Genomic DNA, 16,594 nt, shown 5'->3' with positions numbered 1-16,594 from the left:
AATGGGACATTTTTTACCTTAAGGCAAGAAATACATAGAGGTAAAAAATATCTTGCCTATAGAACCATTTTAACTCCTCAAATTAGCTCTGGAGCACAGTGGGCTGAATGCTGAGGGATAGCAGCTCTGGCAGGCTTTAGTACAAGCCGAAGTCCAGCACTAAGCCTAGGAACTGAATCAATCAGCTCCTGAGCTTCTGCTCCAGTTATCTATCACACCATATGAATCATGACAGTATCCTTCCACTGTCATGCCCTGACCTGGCCACTACTGCGTATAACAACCTGCTATCAGCTGCCTTAGACTCGTTGGCACCCCCAACCACACGCAGCACCAGACACCGACCACTCCAACCCTGGCAGAATGACCACACAAAAAATCTTAAACAGCACTGGAGCGCCTATGGTGCAAAACTAGATCCCCCCAAGCTTTCTCCCTCTACAAATCCGCCTTTCTCACCTACACCTCCTCCCTCCACGCAGCCAAACAAGACTACTTCGTAATCCTCATTAACACCCTCTCCTCCAATCCCCGCCGGCTCTTCTCCACCTTCAACTCCCTACTCTCCCCCCCCCCCCCACCCAGTACCTCACTCACCACCCACGAGATTGCCGAACACTTCCAGAATAAAATCAATGCAATCCGTAAGGACATCACCAATGCTCAACCCACCTCCCCACCTGGCCTTCCCCCCACCATAGCCCCATCAACTCTCCCCTCCTCTGACCTCGCTACCGCCCTCCCACCCACCACACCGAACATCCCGCACAGCTTCACCTCCCCTACACTCCACTCCTTCAGACCTGCTACCTTTGAGGAGGTCTTCTCAAAAGCCCGTCTCACCACTTGCCCCCTTGACCCTGTCCCCTCGCAACTCCTCCGGTCACCCTCCTCCTCCATCCTGTGCTCCCTCACCCACATCTTCAATCTCTCCCTCTCTACTGGCACATTCCCCTCCCCCCTAAAGCTCGCCCACATCACCCCCATACTCAAAAAACCCTCCATGGACCCTACTGATCTGAACAACCTCAGACCCATCTCACTGCTGCCATTCACTTCCAAGCTTCTTGAGCACTTTGTTTACAATCGCCTAAGTGCCCACCTCACCGACAACAACCTCCCCGATGCCCTACAATCCGGCTTCCGCCCCCAACATTCCGCCGAAACCGACCTACTCAAAATCACTAACGACCTGCTATCCGCCAAAGCTAATGGACACTACTCTGTCCTCTTACTCCTCGACCTCTCCGCGGCCTTCGACACAGTTGACCACCCCCTCCTCCTTAAAATTACACTCCCTTGGCATCAGAGACTCCGCTCTCTCCTGGCTCTCCTATCTATCCCAACGCTCCTTCAGCATTACCTATAATGCTGCCACCTCCCCCTCTCTGTTGGGGTCCCCCAAGGCTCTGTCCTCAGGCCCCTTCTCTTCTCCATCTACACCTCCTCCCTCTGCAAACTGACACACTCCCATGCACTCCCATGGCTTCAACTATCACCTCTACGCCAATGACACACAAATTTACCTCTCCACCCCTCACGCCTTCATTTTCCGCCCGTATCACCCACCTACTGAACGACATATCGGACTGGATGTCGCTCCACTTCCTCAAACTGAACCTTTCCAAAACCGAGCTGCTAATTTTGCCCCCTGCCCGCACCACCCCTCCCCCACCCTCTCCATCATGGCCAACAACGCTACCATCAGTCCCACCACGCAAGCCAAGGTCCTAGGTCTCATCTTAGACTCTAACCTGTCCTTCCAACCCCATACCCAATCGCTGACTACCGCATGCAGGTTCCACCTCCGCAACATCTCCAAAATACGCTCGTTCTTAACCCCAGACACTACTAAACAACTCGTTCACTCCCTTATCTCACGCCTGGACTACTGCAACTCCCTTCTCACCGGCCTACCCCAAAACAAGCTATCCCCGCTCCAGTCTATCCTGAACTCAGCAGCCAGACTCATCCACCTTACCAACCGATCCACTTCTGCCACCCCCTCTGTTATTCCCTCTACTGGATCCCGATTGCCCAACGCATCAAATTCAAACTACTAACACTGACATTCAATACGCTGCCCCAAACTACCTCACCAACCTGATACCCAAATACCACCCTACCCGTAATCTTCACTCCTCAAAAGACCTCCTACTCTCTAGCTCCCTGGTCTCCAACCTCCCACGTCCGACTGCAGGACTTCTCCAGAGCTTCCCCCATCCTCTGGAACTCACTTCTTCAATCCATCAGATTGTCCCCTACCCTCCTCACCTTTAGGCGCAACCTGAACACCCATCTCTTCAGGGAAGCCTACCCCACCCTCACCTAACAGCCGATCCCCTCCACTCCTTACTCCATTCCATCCCCCACAGCCATCTTCTCCTGTATCACCATCCCCTCCCTCCTAGACTGTAAGCTCGAAAGGGCAGGGCCCTCTAACCCTCGTGTATTGTTTTGCTACTGTATTGTCTCATGTCTTGTCCCCCATTCTAATGTACAGCGCTGAGCAAACCCTTTGGTGCTATATAAATACTCTATAATAATGTACCCAAAGAGAACATTTGCAGATTGAGCCATTTGGCCCTGCTCTCCCCTCCCAGCAGGCACCCAACCTGTCAGCTAGGTGACACTTGGCTGTCTAGATCTTCCTGGTACCAGCTCCCTCCAGTTACCAGTCATTAGTTACACCTCATTTTCTGCCCGATCACCTAAATGTCACTCTGCCTGTCCGAGCAGAGGGCCCTTATCTCCACACATCAGAGAATATCCACAGGGCTGAGCATGCTGCTATATCACTACATCAGATACAAGAGAGCACACCTAGATATTTCAGCTGTCAGGAATAATCCTGATTCCCAGGAACAGTGTCCATTCTTGGAGAGCTGTCTCCCAGAAATGTTACCCATTCACCTTCCTATCGGCTCATACCTAAAGTTTTCTGAATATAAATTGATGTACTGCTACAGATTGCCTTTATCACTTTTACTAAAATACAAAAAAACTAAGCACACACATTACAACGTAACAGAAATTTAAACATTTGGGGGCTCACACAAGATTTATTAACAATTAAATGACTATGGACGAACATATGTCCGTTATATACGAGCAGATATTACTGCTGGACATTATTATCATACAGGATTTATATAGTGCCGACAGTTTGCTCAACGCTTTACATTATGGAGGGAGACAATACAGCAACAATACAGTTCAATACAAGAGGGATTAGAGGGTCCTGATCCTTGGAGCTTACAATCTAGGAGGGAGGGAAAGTGGTACAAGAGGTAATTAGCTGTGGGGGATGGAGTGGTTGGGGGGAGTAGGAAATTCCAGTAGTTAACCAGGGTTGGGTAGGCTTCCCTGAAGAGATGAGATTTCAGAGTGCGCCTAAAAGTGAGCAGAGTAGCCTGATAGCTTGGGGTAGGGAGTTTCAGAGGATGGGTGAAGCCCGTGAGAAATTCTGGAGATGAGCATGGGAGGAGGAGACAAGGGAGCTAGAGAGTAGGAGGTCTTGCAAGGAGTGGAGAGTACGGTTTGGGTGGTATTTAGAGACAAGGTCGGTGATGTAGTTAGGGGCAGTGTTATGAACGGCTTTATACATCAGTGTTAGTGTTTTGAATTTTATCCGTTGGGCAATTGGAAGCCAGTGGAGGGATTGGCAGAGAGGGGTGGCAGATATAGAGCGGTTAGTAAGGTGAATGAGTCTGGCAGCAACATTCATGATGGACTAGAGTGGGGATAGCCTGCGATGAGGCAGGCCAGTGAGGAGGGAGTTACAGTAACCGAGGCGTGATATAATAAGGGAGTGGATGAGTTTCTTAGTGGTTTCCGAGGTTAGGAACGGTCATATCTGGGAGATGTTGCGGAGGTGAAGTCTACATGGGTTTGTCAGTGATTGGACCTGGGGCTGAAAGGACAGGTAGGATTATACCTAGTAACCTGGCGTGAGGGGTGGGACTGATGGTAGTGTTGTTGATCACTATCAATGACCATACATTGTAAAATCTTCTTTAGATTATAATGGAGCACTGCAGTGGAGTGTTGCCGGCTTGTGTGACAGTGAGCTGGGGCGTCATTCAAAAATAAAAAGGCACCCCAACATATGAACACACGACGGTGCACAGGTCACCATGCATTGCAGTAACACAGTGAGACATACATATGTTTTACTGCAGTAGTGAATGTAAGGGACCTCAAGTGTAGCCTCCAACATGTCCAGTGGGCCACACAATTTAGGAAAACTAAACTTGTGTGGCCCACTGGACATGTTGGAGGCTACACTTGAGGTCCCTTACATTCACTAAGCTGGCAAGCACCAGACACAAATAACACCTACAGTATACAGAATTGACAACTTGCTGAAAAACAATTGCAAGCTGCTATTGCATGGAAACAACCATCCAGGAAAGCTCTGACAAAATGATTCATGTGACAGGGAAACCCTTCCAAATCCAATCACAGCATCACAAGCCAAGAGGACCTGCCACCTCTCTACTTGCACACTCTGCATCCCAGTAATTTCACATTAAAAAAAAAATATATATATATATATCTTAAGAAGTGCTAAATACACATTTGAATTCTAGAAATAGCTTACTTTTACAAGGTGCAAAATAGTTTGTGCTTTTTTGTCTATAGCTGCTCTTATGGCTTGTTTACACGTGCAACAGTCCTTGCTGCCCTTCTGAAAAGCAGTCCCTGTTAAAATGTTTTTCACAGGGCATTCAACAAGTGGCTGTGAAGTGATAGGTACCTTCGCATTGCCCGTTTTAACCCTGAACTGTCCGCACAGCTGCCCCAAAATCACATGCATTACACCCAGTTACAGCAAGGTACATTCACATGAATGGGTCACGTTTTGTGGAGATACTGCCCACGATGCGACACAGAGTATACTATTTGCCACAGCATGTGTACCACCCTGTCTGGATGCACTGCAGCTTAAGATGGGTGTCAGGGGTGGTAAAACTGTTGCAGAACCACTTATTTTTTATCACCCTTTGGCTGCAATTGTGAACGATGACTTATCTAATGTTTTTCAATCACGGTTATATCAAAACAGAGCAATGAAATGATAATGTACACACTGTGCAAGAGTCCCATATTTTGCAGATTTACAAGCTATTCCATGACATCGTTTTCATGTCACCACATCCTGCTGCCTAAAAAGTTTTATTTGCCTTATTGAAAATCATCTTGCCAGAGCTTTGGATAGAATGGGGGAAGTACACCCATCAGGATTTAGTGCAGTGTCCCTAAGATTTGGCATCTCTATTTGTCCTGTTGACCATTGTTACATTATACATTTTACTGTTTAGCTTTACATTTTACTAAAAATTGGGTATTCTATTGTGTTTGGATAAACTAAAATATATTAAAGTGTATTTTTTTTTTTTAAAAATGTGCACTTGATAAACCGCTGCACAAATATGTGACAAAAATGAAATTGCAAAAACCGCCATTTTTGTTTCTCCAGGGCCTTTGCTTTCAGGAAATATATCATATTTAGTGGTTCTAAGTAATTATCTACTGTAAAAAAAAATAAAAAAAAAATAAAAAAAAAAGCAAGTGGGTAATATTAATCAGAAAACCAGTAAAACCAGCAGTGATTCTGCACAGGTGTGGGAAGTACAGAAATCTCCCTTCATACTGGGTTCACACTGATGCGGTCCTGAATTTGCAGCATTTTCTGTGCGAATTGCGCACCGCATCAGAATCGCACCCCGGTTATGCAAACCACTGCAGGTGTGTATGTTAACACACTGAAATCGGTCCGCAAAACACGGTGCAATGTGCAGAATCAGATCGCATAGGTGAGAATACCCATGCAATCCGATTCTAGTGCGGACCCAAAAAAGGGTCTTACACCTTATTGGTGTGGATGCGGTGCAATTTGAGTCATACATAATGTATGGCTCAAGTCACACCGCTCACAAGTCGCATGTGATGTACCGCATGAGTGTGAACCTAGCCTTAGGCTGGCCATACACTATACAATTTTCTGTTCAATTTCCTTTAGATTTACCTTCAACTGTGTAGTGCAAGGGCCTGCCTAATTGGATACAATTGAAAGTGTTCTTTAGGTTTGACCTCATATTATTTGGTTTTTGGTAAATCTAAAGCAATTTTCTAAAGAAAATTGTATAATGTATGGCCAGCCTTAGTCCGCATACATAGTTGACATTTTTACAGTGGCTGTTTTTGGCATTTTTTTCTACAGCCAGTAAACCCCCCCAGCAGGTTATCCTATATGCGTCCATACACACAGACTGTAATCAATGTTTTTTGGCTGGGAAAAAAAAAAAAAAAAAAAAAAAAAAAAAAAAAAAAAAAACAGGACTAGTGGGTTTCTAGAGTTTTTTTTTAGCTGTAAAAACGCTCTAACGCAGTAAAACGCCGCAAACCATCATCGTTTTGGGACTTTTTTTGCCAAAAAAAGAAAAAACGAAAACCGCAAACGCGGAAAGACACTGCTAAATGCTAATGCAAATACGCTGAAAAACTTTAACGTGACTTTGCACAGCTAACGTTACCAGTGGTATGAGAACGCCCCGAGTGCATGAAGCCTTACATTGGTGTTTGATGCAGAAGGACACCCCTACCCCCATACATTGGTGGTCAGTGCAACCCCCGCCACCTGTACATTGGTGGTCAGTGGAGTAGGAAACCATCTCCATTACATTGGTGACAAGCAGAGAAAGAACCTCTCCCCCCTTACAGTGCTATGGTAGTTCATCGATAAACACAACTGGACAGCCACAAAGACTGTGGGTAGTTGTAGTTCCTCATTCACAGAGTGATGCTGTGGACACAACCCTGCACATCCGAGTCTTTTTGACCTGTGGCAGCAATCAGAGGTAGAAGATCCCTGGTGTGCTGTCACAGTAGGGAGCTGCAGCACTAACACTCTGAAGACGGGTGTAACATGTTAGATAAAAGGTGAACTTATCCTTAAAAAAAAGTTTTGCCTTTAGTTATACTTTAAAGTTTTGCGCAGAGAAGAGAAGGATTAGAACTATGAGGTTGTTATTGAAGTCAGTGCCACTGTTAAGGATATCAACACCCTCTCTATGTGTCCTGTTTACAATTATCATTGAAAGTGAAAGTAAAAGAAAATCCCACATTTCAGGTTGCCTCCAGAAACGTAATAGGACATTTTCCATTAGGGACCTGGGGATCCCCAAGGAATTCTGTTAAATTGCAGGGATCTCCTCACTTCCTGTTTTAGCTGTCAGACAGGTAGTGGAGGGAAATCTCCACAATGGGACAACCATGGGGAAAAAAAAGTGAGGTATAACCCTCCCTTAGTCCTGAATTAAAAAAGTTTTGCCTATGGTTCTACTTCAAAAGACAATTTGCAGATTGGGCGAGTGCTGTGTCGCCCAAATGATTGCCTAGATAGGAGTTGGACTCTATTGCACAATGTGCGACTCACCAGCAGAATCCAATCACTTCTTTTATAGACAATTATCGCTCACTTACACCCTTTGGTGCCATGGTGTGTGATTATTAGATCATTACTAAGACTGGCCATACATTGCACACTTTTCTTGAGAATTTTTCTTTAGATTTACCAAAAAACATATAATAGGAGATCAAACTTTAACAATACTTTCAATTGTATCTAAATAGGCCCTTGCACTACATAGTTGAAGGAATTCGGAGAGAAAATTGTATAGTGTATGGCCAGCCTTACTCAGAGGAATCCTGATTACAAGGACAAGCTGAGCTCCCTGCCTCCCCCCAGTGATGCCCAGTGTATGGAGGTCCAGGCAGAGCAGTGACAGTGGACTGTACAAGGATGCAGGAACTCGGAGGAAGCCGCAATAGGCAGTCAGCACATTTGTCGGCGCTCACATGACATTTCCAATGCTCTGCGTCCATTCTAGGAGTCCAGAGGCCCCGCCACTGTTACCTGGTCTGTGTTGCGGCAATACCTTCCGAGCTTCATGCAGAGTACCCAGCAGAACCCTGGGAGCGACACCTGATGCTGAGGATCGGAGGAGTGCCGGGGAGCGCCTCCTGTGCACTGAGGACCATCCAGCGATTCTCAGGCCACCTTCTTCCTGTTCCCGGCCAGCCAACAGCTGAGCTCTCGAAGCCAGGCAGCGCAATCGAAGGAAGAGCAGGCCAGAGCAATCAACACGCCGATCAATCGCACAGAGCGTATAGAAAGCAGAGGCTTGCGGGTTAGTTTACAACATTGAAACGATGTGCATTGTTTGTCTGAAAATAAATAAAGCTGGACAAGTATTTATTTCTGAATAATTCGCTACATTGTCATGTGTACTCACAACTTTCTAGGATGAGCGGGAGACACACTTCAGGACAAATGTATAAAATGGGGCTATCGCCTTAAAAACACATTTATTACACGGGTGCTGTGGCTGATGAAGACGGTCATTAAACTCATTAGTGCCTTATCTGCATTAACCACTCACCGTCCTCAGGATTCACCCCCATCGACCACTCACCGTCCTCAGGATTCACCCCCATCGACCACTCACCGTCCTCAGGATTCACCCCCATCGACCACTCACCCTCCTCAGGATTCACCCCCATCGACCACTCACCCTCTTCAGGATTCACCCCCATCGTCCACTCACCGTCCTGAGGATTCACCCCCATCGACCACTCACCCTCCTCAGGATTCACCCCCATCGACCACTCACCCTCCTCAGGATTCACCCCCATCGTCCACTCACCGTCCTGAGGATTCACCCCCATCGACCACTCACCGTCCTCAGGATTCACCCCCATCGACCACTCACCCTCCTCAGGATTCACCCCCATCGACCACTCACCCTCCTCAGGATTCACCCCCATCGTCCACTCACCGTCCTGAGGATTCACCCCCATCGACCACTCATCCTCCTCAGGATTCACCCCCATCGACCACTCACCCTCCTCAGGATTCACCCCCATCGTCCACTCACCGTCCTGAGGATTCACCCCAATCGGCCACTCACCCTCCTGAGGATTTACCCCCATCAGCCACTCACCGTCCTCAGGATTTACCCCCTATTGACCACTCACCCTCCTCAGGATTTACCCCCATCGACCACTCACCCTCCTCAGGATTTACCCCCATCGACCACTCACCCTCCTCAGGATTTACCTCCCATCGGCCACTCACCCTCCTCAGGATTTACCTCCCATCGGCCACTCACCGTCCTCAAGATTTACGCCCATCGACCACTCACCGTCCTCAAGATTTACGCCCATCGACCACTCACCGTCCTCAGGATTTACTTTATTTTCATAGGGCCCCTGTGTCCTCACCCACACTCAAACCACACCCAAAAAAGCCCATGAAAGGTACTAAGGGCATCTCATTGGGCCCCTACTGACCCTGGGCCCTCGGGCAGTGTCCGAGTGCCCAAATGGTCAGTTCGCCCCTGGTGACACCAAGTCACTGACAAGTCAGTGTCAGAATGTCCGCCGCAGTCCCGCTATAAGTCACTGATCGCCGCCATTACTAGTAAAAAAAAAAAAAAAATCCCAGTATATATATAATGTAAAAACTATAACTTTCATGTAAACCAATTAATTTACACGTATTGGGATTGTTTTTTTAGCAAAGACATGTAGCAGAATACATTTTGGTGTAAATTTATGACAATATTTGATTTTTGAATTTTTTTTACTGGACATGTTTAATAGCAAAAAGTCAAACAAAATAGTTTTTTTCTCAAAATTGTTGGTCTTTTATTTTTTACAGAGCAAAAATTAAAAATCGCACAGGCGATCAAATACCACCGAAAGAAAGCTCAATTTGTGGGAAAAAAGGACGTAAATTTCATTTTGCTGCTGCATTGCATGACCGCGCAATTGTCAATCAAAGTAACGCAACGCCGTAACGCAAAAAATGGGCTGGTCAGGAAGGGGGGTAAATCCTCAGGAGGGCAAGTGGTTAATATGTGTTAGGTTTTAGAGGGATGAGGTGGCAACCCTAGCACACGTGCTCTGAAAGGACGGCATACCCGTGCTGTACTTTTAGAGCTTTGTGCCGTGGCTCCTGTGTGCCGCACACGGGGTGCATGCTGTTTTTTTTCAGTACCTAGTTCCACTTTCTCAACCCTCACCTAGGTGGGGATGACACCCCTTGCCCTGACTCCTCCCCTCCCTCAGCTTCCTCATACACATCGCATGTCCCAGAAGGCTGCAGGTCCATTCACCACGTACCACAGCTAGCCTGCACATGTGCAGTGGGGAGTCAGTTGTGGTTTTTCAGGAAGCCAGAGCCAGCTACCGTATCCAAGATGGCTGTGCCGGGGACCTGCAACAGTAAGACACACAAGAACCAGTTGCAGTAAGCCAGTGCTGTACCCCTTAATAATGTTAAGGAGTGGTTCATAGAGCATATTTGTATGAATAAAAACAAAAGGGTTTAAAACCCTGTGAAAAATCACGTGATTGTGATAAAACACATCAGCGTGGGGCCTAGTGACGTCATCACGCCCGCCAGGAAGTGAGGCTGAATATATGCTGGATTATGTGATACGGGAGTCTGAACTTTAAGGAACACAGCACCTTATATGCAAAATGTTTTTAAGGTGGTGCACTACTCTTTTAGTGCACTTTATTTGTGAGTGTAATGCATTTTCTTGCTTTTAATACAGTTTATAGTGTTGTATGGTATTACACTAACCAAGCCTTTCTTTTTTGAGCTGAGGAGGCTTACAGGTTGTTGTGGTATTGGAGAGAAAACATCCAAGAAACACTGAGGAGGACTGTGGGAGAGCAGGGGTGCCCTGGGGTGAACCCCTTAAAGGGGAATGCATATGTGACCTTTTCTTTACCAAATAGGTCCAAATAGTAAGGTGAGAGTGGATTGTGAATAGTGGTGGAACCCTCTGCACTTTTTTTTTAATTCACAATAAGAATATATTAGGATTGCAAAAAGCACAGCATTTAGTGGAAACATGTAAAAGGGACTGCATTATTGGACTTTTCTTTTACATAGTAGAATCTTTTGGTTACAGTAAGAAGGCTAGTGGATTTTAACAGCCATTTATTTGTTACATCCTGTGTCCTGTGCTCAGGGGCGGACTGACCATTCGAGCACTCGGGCCCGGGGTCAGTAGGGGGCCCCATGAGATGCCCCTGGTACCTTTCATTGTTTTTTTCATAGGCTTTTTTGGGTGTGGGCGAGGACACAGGGGCCCAATGATCCCCTATTGCCCGGGGGCCCCATGAGTTGTCAGTCCTCCCCTGCTATGCACTTAAAGACATGAGCTTATACATGCATTGTTGTTGATATCTAAGTGAGTACTGTGTTGTGTGACACTTTTTTATCTGATATTACTGTGCTGAATTTGTAGAGGCCGATCTGCCGACAGCCTACAGATTTACTGCTGCTCAGGAACTCTGGGCTTCAGCAAAATGGCAGCCTCCAGCAAGAAGAACAGGAACAATGCTGGAGGCAATTTACAGCAGACACTTATTTTGGTAGCATAATTATTAATGTGGAATGTACACTATATTGCCAAAAGTATTGGGACACCCCCCAAATCATTGGATTCAGGTGTTCCAATCACCTCCATGGCCACAAGTGTATAAAATCAAGCACCTACACATGCAGACTGCTTCTACAAATATTTGTGGAAGAATGTGTCGCTCTCAGGAGCTCAGTGAATTCAAGCATAGTACCGTGATAGGTTGCCACCTGTGCAATAAGTCCATCTGTGAAATTTCCTTGCTGCTAAATATTCCACGGTCAGCTTTTAGTGGTATTATAACAAAGTGGAAGCACCTGGGAACAACAGCAACTCGTACAATGAAAGAGCGGGGTCAACGCATGCTGAAGTGCAGAGTATGCAGAGTCAATAGCTAAAGACCTCCAAACTTCATGTGGTCTCAGGTCAGCAAAACAACAGTGCGTAGAGAGCTTCATGGAATGGGGTTTCCATGGCAGAGCAGCTGCATCCAAGCCATACATCACCAAGTGCAATGCAAAGCGCCCGATGCAGTGGTGTAAATCATGCCACTACTGGACTCTAGAGCAGTGAAGATATGCTCTCTGGAGTGAAAAATCATGCTTCTCTGTCTGGCAATCTGATGGGCATGTCTGGATTTGGCAGTTGCCAAGAGAAGGGTACTTGCCTGACTGCATTGTGCCAAGTGTCAAGTTTGGTGGAGGGGGATTATTTTGTGGGGTTGTTTTTCAGGGGTTGGGCTTGGCCCCTTAGTTCTAGTGAAGGGAACTCTTATTGTGTCAGCATACCAAGACACTTTGGACAATTTCATGCTCCCAACTTTGTGGGAACAGTTTGGGGATGGCTCCTTCCTGTTCCAACATGACTGCACACCAGTGCACAAAACAAGGTCCATAAAGACATGGATGAGAAAATTTGGGGTGGAGGAACATGACTGGCCTGCACAGAGTCCTGACCTCAACCCTTGGGATGAATTAGAGCTGAGATTGTGAGCCAGGCCTTCTCGTCCGACATCAGTGCCTGACCTCACAAATGCGCTTCTGGAAGAATGGTCAAACATTCCCATAGACACACTCCTAAACCTTTTAGACAGCCTTCACAGAAGAGTTGAAGCTGTTATAGCTGCAAAGGGTGGACTGACTCAATATTGATCCCTACGGACTAAGACTGGGATGCCATTAAAATTCATGTGTGTGTAAAGGCAGGCATCCCAATACTTTTGGCAATATAGTATATGTTCCTTGATAAAGAACATTATTTTTTTGTCAAGTTGTTATAGGTAAAGTTCCGCTTAAAGAAGGTTATGAAATCATTCAGAATTCATCACATGCTTTTGGCCTGCAGTTGACCTCTTTTTGACTTACATTTGACTTACTTCAAGTGGGATTGGCATTTCTATAAACTTGTATGGAAATGCAAAACTTGTACTAGTGTTAAAGTGTAAAATACGCTTTGTGATTTTTAACCTACAGGTAAGCTTACAGTGTCTATAGAAAAGAATCACCCCCCCTTTAAAATAATCACATTTTGTTGCTTTGCAGCCTGAAATGAAGACAGACACGGTTTTTGTTTTATCCAGCTGCAACTTTTAACATCCAAGTGAAAGATAACATCAACATGTCGGAAGAAAAAAATAAAAACAGAATCACTGGGTTGGGAAAAGGATCACCCCCTCCTAAAAATTACTTGCAAACTCAATTAGGTGTAGCTAATCTTCTAAATTGCACACAAAGCCATTAACTTTCAACTGTGATCAGCTGTGGTCATTTTGATTAGATCAGCATGATCTGGAGCATTTCAGTCCATGTTAATGTAGCTGAAGCAAACAATCAAGTGGCAAGGCACTATCAAAAGATCTCTGGGATACTGTAAGACTGTGGAAAAGCACAAGTCAGGAGATAGATATAAAAAAAGTTTGAAGGCTTTATCAATGCCTAGAAGCACAGTGAAGTCTATTATTATGAAGTGGAAGGTATTTGGTACAACACAGACCCTCCCTGGATCAGGACATCGCTCCAAATTGGATGAAAGATCCAGGAGGAAACTGGTCAGAGAGGCTACCAAGAGGCCTACAGCAACTCTGAAGTTGTAGGAATTTATAACAAAGAGTGGTCATTGTGTGCATGTGACAACAATATCTCAAATTTTCCACAAATTTGGCTTGTATGGGAGGGTTGCAAGAAAAAAAGCCACTCCTCAAGAAAGGCCGCATGCAGTCATGACTCAGCTTTGCCAAAATGCACCTTGAAGAGCACCTTCTGAGCCCACATGGAAAAAGGTATTATGGTCAGATGAGACTAAAATTTAATTATTTGGCCTCAACACTAAATGATATGTCTGTCGGAAATCCAATACAGCTTACCATCCAGATAACATCATTCCTACAGTAAAGCATGGCGGTGGTGATATCCTATTATGGGGGTGTTTCTCTGCAGCAGGGACTGGAACACGTGTCAGGATTTTGCTGTGACCCAAAGCACATAGCAAAAATGACCACACAGTGGTTGAAGGAGAAAAAGGTGATTATCCTTGCATGGCTTAGTCAGAACCCAAACTTAAACCCCATTTGAAATCTGTGGAATGACTTGAAGACTGCAGTCCACAAACGGTCACCAAAATTAACCGAACCCGAGCAATTCTGCAAAGAAGAGTGGGCAAATATTGCAAAGTCTAGATGTGCAAAGTTAGTAGTCATATCCCAACAGACTAAAGGCTGTAATTAAAGCAAAAGGTGGTTCAACAAAATACTGACATAAGGGGGTGTTTGTTTTTCCAACTCAGTGATTCTGTTTTTGATTTTTAAAAACTTTTTCTGTGGTGTTATAGCTTTCATCTGGAAGTTTATAAGTTGCATTGAGTAAATTAGGCTAGATAAATAAAAAACTATGTCTGTCTTCATTTCAGGCTGCAAAGCAACAAAATGTGATTGTTTTAAAAGGGGGGGGGGGGGGGTTGATCCTTTTCTATACCTACTGTATAATAAAGCTTACCTGTAGGTAAAATGAATATCTCCTAAACATGCACCATTTAGGAGATATTTGCTCTTTTTGACATGTGCTCTGAAGGAACAGTATAGCAGTGCCATTCCTTCACAGCACTGTGCTGTGTCCCATGACTCCTGCACGACACATGATGACATCATGGCTTGGCCATTTAAGCTGCTAAAGCCTGTGAACCCAGAAGGAAGGCAAGCTGAAGATGGAAGCCCTGTTAGCAGTGACAGCGTACCACTGGAGGGTTTCACTCTAAGGTAAGTATTTCATAATTTCGTAGTATGCAATGCACACTAGCACGATATGTAGTTGCCATTCAGGGTGTTTTGTTTTTTTTAAAGCCGCGGTTCACTACTGCTTTAACATGTGGTCATACCCTTTTAGTACCTAATGGGCTATATATAAGCTATTTGGATTTGAGCACAGGTACAGTATTCAGGTACAGTATCTTATTTCCTTTGCTGGTCAATAACCAGATCTAAACCTAAAGCTCTCTTACAGCTTGGGACTATTTATTTGATACAGGTACTTATAGAGCACTATCAATTTACATAATGCTTTACATATTTATTATACATTTATTTATTATACATTCACATCAGTCTCTGTCTTCAAGGAGCTTATAATCTAAAGGTTCCTAATTCACATTCACAGGCCAATTAACCTACTAGCATGTCTTTGGAGTGTGGGAGGAAACACACAGAGGCACAGAAAGAACAGACAAACTCCATGCAGGTAGTGCTGTGGTTGGGATTCGAGCCAACAACCCTAATGCTGCTATGCAGAAGTGCTAACCACTTAGCCACTGTGCTGTGCCATTTGTGGCATTATATCCACTGGAGCATTTTGCAGCACAGAGTAGGAACTGGCCAAAGAGGGATTACTTTGACTCTGTTGGCCAGCTTAAACATGTTTCTTGGTACCAAAGAGACAGAATGCATGTTGTAGTATGCTGCCATGGATTGGTGCCAGGAAAGGAAAATTATGGTATTTGATACAATTTTCTGTTATTGCAATGTATGTGAACTAAAAATCCCTGTTTGTGCAAAGTTTTCTAGAAAGAGTGTATAGCAGTGTACAAATAGTTAATTCAGAATGTTTAGTATTAACATATGGTCACACCCCTTTCACCATAAAGGGATATATACACAAACTGGCCACTTTATTAGGTACATCTGTTCAATTGCTTGGTAACACAAATTGCTAATCAGCCAGTCACATGGCAGCAACTCAGTGCATTTAGGCATCTAGACGTGGTGAAGATGACTTGCTGAAGTTCCGCAGAATGGGGAAGAAAGGGGATTTAAGTGACTTTGAACGTGGCATGGTTGTTGGTGCCAGGTGGGCTGGTATTTAAAAAAACTGCTGATCTACTGGAATTTTCATGCACAGCGATATCTAGGGTTTACAGACAATGATCCAAAAAAGAAAAATATCTAGTGAGCGGCAGTTGTGTGGACAAAAATGTCTTGATGATGTCAGTGGAAAATGGGCAAACTGGTATCTCATGTCAATATGGACCAAAATCTCTGAGGAATGTTTCCAACACCTTATTGAATCTATGCCACGAAGAATTAAGGCAGTTCTGAAGGCAAATAGGGCCCAAACCTGTACTAGTAAGGTATACCTAATAAAGTGGCCAGTGACTGAATATATATATATATATATATATGTATAGGTTTTTTGAATTTGAGTTCAGGTACTGTATATCTTATTTCTATTGCAGTGCAGCAATGGAACCTGAACCTGTTGCTTTCCCACAACTTGTGTCTATCTGCCCTCTATTGGCACTATATCCACTGGAGCATTTGCATTTTGCAGAGCAGAGTAGGGACAGGCCAGAGACCGATTACTTTGTGCAGTTGGCCAGCCTAAACTTTTTTCCTGGTGCCAGGAAAAGGAAAATTACGCTACATTTTTGATACCATTGTCCGTTACTGCAATGTATATGAACTAAAAATGTCTGGTTTTGTGCAAAGTTTGCTAAAAAGTGTGTATAACAGTGTGCAAAAATCATCTGACACAAACAAATGCCTGTTGATACAGTTCTGTAAACCCACACGTGCTTTTTTCATTTCTTTTCCTTTATACTTGTTTTTCAATACAACACATACAATAATGGTAGTTAAATGGTAAATTGCTTCATTAGTATAACAC

At 44.8% G+C, this 16,594-nt stretch overlaps 1 protein-coding gene across 1 annotated transcript in view; it reads right to left on the bottom strand.

The window, feature by feature from the left end:
- Window positions 1-8,092, bottom strand: part of PIKFYVE (phosphoinositide kinase, FYVE-type zinc finger containing) — a 249,768-nt gene extending 241,676 nt beyond the window's left edge. Inside the window, exon 1 of the mRNA XM_089671594.1 lies at window positions 7,922-8,092. The gene's annotated coding sequence lies outside the window, so the exon portion shown is untranslated. The remainder of the gene's footprint in view (window positions 1-7,921) is intronic.
- Window positions 8,093-16,594: the final 8,502 nt, after the last annotated feature.

This window comes from Staurois parvus, unplaced genomic scaffold (assembly GCF_062004578.1).
Source record: "Staurois parvus isolate SC_StPar_1 unplaced genomic scaffold, SC_StPar_1.0 ptg000011l, whole genome shotgun sequence".
In the NCBI taxonomy this organism is placed as follows: domain Eukaryota; kingdom Metazoa; phylum Chordata; class Amphibia; order Anura; family Ranidae; genus Staurois; species Staurois parvus.
Note: the sequence above shows the minus strand (reverse complement) of the source record. Positions and strands in the feature narration are given on the sequence as shown.